The sequence below is a fragment of the Suricata suricatta genome, chromosome 1, assembly GCF_006229205.1.
Source record: "Suricata suricatta isolate VVHF042 chromosome 1, meerkat_22Aug2017_6uvM2_HiC, whole genome shotgun sequence".
Taxonomy (NCBI): Eukaryota; Metazoa; Chordata; class Mammalia; order Carnivora; family Herpestidae; genus Suricata; species Suricata suricatta.
Genome location: NC_043700.1, coordinates 57,469,607 through 57,472,690, shown reverse-complemented (window position 1 = coordinate 57,472,690; position 3,084 = coordinate 57,469,607). Strand labels below are relative to the sequence as shown.

At 34.4% G+C, this 3,084-nt stretch overlaps 1 long non-coding RNA gene across 1 annotated transcript in view; it reads left to right on the top strand.

Annotated features, from left to right (window-relative positions):
• Window positions 1–235: 235 nt before the first annotated feature.
• Window positions 236–3,084, top strand: part of LOC115299754 — a 92,716-nt gene continuing 89,867 nt past the window's right edge. Inside the window, exon 1 of the long non-coding RNA XR_003912325.1 lies at window positions 236–317. This is a non-coding gene — a long non-coding RNA (uncharacterized LOC115299754). The remainder of the gene's footprint in view (window positions 318–3,084) is intronic.

The window sequence follows — 3,084 nt, the reverse complement described above, 5'->3', positions numbered from 1 at the left end:
TTCAGACTTTATTCTTACTAACTTTCTTACAAAGGTTTGGTAGGAAACAGTATGTGACAGAAATCACTATACCTAACCAAGCTGAAGTTCATGTGCAAAAGAGAAAGATTTCATGTGTATATTCTGGAATTGTTGTCCATGCATATATCCTAAAAATTCTTCATTATGACGTAATCCAATGGCAAAATTAGAAAATGTTGGATAGAATTGCCCTCAGAGGTAATCCTTTGGTAATAATATTCAAATTTCTTCTTTCAAAATTCTCAATCTCGGCCCTGTTCAACTACTAAATTGGCAGTGAAGCCAACTGAAAAGGAGTAAGGATTTTATTATATTTTTCATGTTTCAAGTTTTTAGTTAGATTCTAGTTAGTTAATATATAGTGTAATACTGCTTTCAGGAGTAGATTAAGTGATTCCTTAATTATATCTAACACCCAGTCCTCATCACCAGGATTGGAAAAGTCAAAGGATGCAGGATTTTAAAGTCAAAGGATGTTGGATTTATAGGGGTGTTCAATGTTATCTCTTCCTTTTCTTAATTTTATTTATAATATTGAAGTGAAGACATTCTGTCTGAAAGAGCACTGTGTGGCTCAAATTTGAGTATGTTGAATCACCTATGTTCACTAAGAGGATACTTGCTAAAATGTTCACATTACATAGGAGACCCACATTACATTTTCTAGACCCACTAGAAGGAAAAGAAGGCAAGGCTTGACCCCTTGGGATCTCCTTGTTATCTCCCTTTCAATTTTCTTTTTTATTTATCTTCTTTCTTTTCTTCCTTTATTTTAATGTTCTCTCTTTTCTTTCTCTTACGACTGAGAGATCTCTGTATAAAAAGCTTTATATTAATGAATATAATGTAAAACAACTTTCATGTATGACTTTCAAAGTTAGTATCATTTCAAAAAGTTAGAACCCACCTACTTTACCTTAATATTAAAAATAAGAAAAAGATTCACATTTGTATTAGCAAGATGATTACATTTGCAAAAAAAATTAGGCATCAAAAATTATTAAAGTAATACTACAATAAAACTTAATAGTAGTTTTCTAGGTAGTAAAATAATAAATGAGCTTTTAATACAGGCAGTTTGGGCTCTGCACAATTCCAATATGCATAAATTTCAGTCATCATAGTTTAATTAAATAGAACAAATCTCTTAATATGGGTCAAATTTCAATTATTTCAGTATATTAACTGTAAGTGTATAATGTACAACTTTTGCTGATGTTCTACAATCTAAAAATTGCTTTGTAAATAATAGACATACAACCTTATCAATGATCAATCACATAATTTCTTTCAAAGTATGTTTATTAATGGTCACTGTAAATCTGTTACTCAGGTCATGTCCAGACAGCAAAGCATATAGTTGTTTACCTGAATAAACCCATGTGACAAATTTCAAAACTGGATAATTAAAAAAGAAGATTAGCCAACAATGATGAAATTGCTGTAAAAAAATCAAAAAGTGGTAATGTAAGAAGTGAAATTGTATTAGAAGTAAATAGAGTTTTAGGAAAGATGAGCAGACTGTGGGAATGTTAATACGGCTGCCATTTGACACACTTTAGATATACAGCTAGAAGAATTTAGTGAAGGTGAATGAAGTGGTTGTAATCAGAATCAAAAACAAAAACAAAATTAAAAGAGAGAGAGAGAGAGAGAGAGAGGAATATATGCCAGAGAAAGTAATGTCTGCAAAAACACTAACCCTCAAGGAATTAATTGTGCAAGTCTTCTCATATGCAGATATATTCCTATAAATATTGTATTGTACATGTATTTTATCTTCCTTATGATTTTCTTAGTAACATTTTCTTTTCTCTAGTTTACTGCAAGAATAAAGTATATAATACATATAACATACAAAATATGTGTTGACCAGCTGTGTATGACATTGGTGAGGCTTCCAGTCAGCTGTAAGCTATTAGTAGTTAAGTTTTAGGAGAATCAAAGCTATATACTAATTTACAGCTGTGGAAGAGTGGAAGGGAGTTGATGTCCCTAATTCCCAGTTGTTTCGGTGTCAACTTTACATTTACAAGCGTCAAGGAGAAAAATTTTAATGCTAAATCACAAAACAATTACAGTTTTTGCTATTAAATATTAAGATTTACTTTGGGGTGCCTGAGTGGCTCCTGAGTGGCTTAATCCATTAAGCATCCAACTTTGGCTGAGGTCATAATTTTATGGTTTGTGAGTTCCAGCCCCCTTTGGGCTCTCTGTTGTCATGATAAAGCCACCCTTCTCCTCTCCCTCTGTCTTTCCCCTGCCTCTCCCTGCCCACTCTCTCTCGCAAAATAAATACAAAAAAAATTTTTTTTAAACATTAAAAAAAGATCACTTCGCAGAGCCTCACCTTGCATGGTCATTTTACAAATCAAGACACTATGGTATTGGCACAAAACAGACACATAGACCAATGGAATAGAACAGAGAACCCAGAGCTGGGCCCACAAATGTACGGCCAATTAATTTTTGACAAAGCAGGAAAGAGTATCCAATGGAAAAAAGAAGGTCTCTTTAGCAGGTGGTGCTGGGAGAACACGACAGCTACATGCAGAAGAATGAAACTAGACCACTTTCTTACACCATACACAAAAATGAACTCAAAATGGATGAAGGACCTGAATGTGAGACAGGAAACCATCAAAACTCTCGAGGAGAAAGTAAGAAAAAACCTCCTAGACCTCTACCGCAGCACTCTCCTACTTGACACATCCCCAAAGGCAAGGGAAATGAAAGAAAAACTGAACTCTTGGGACCTCATCAAGATCAAAAGCTTCTTCACTGCAAAGGAAACAATCAAGAAAACTAATAGGCAACCGACAGAATGGGAAAAGATAGTTGCAAATGACATATCAGATAAAGGGCTAGTATCCAAAATCTACAAGGAACTCACCAAACTCCACACCCACAAAACAAATAACCCAGTGAAGAAATGGGCAGAAGACATAAACAGACACTTCTCCAAAGACGACATCCAGATGGCCTACAGGCACATGAAACGATGCTCAACATCACTCATCATCAGGGAAACACGAATCAAAACCACACTGAGATACCATCTCA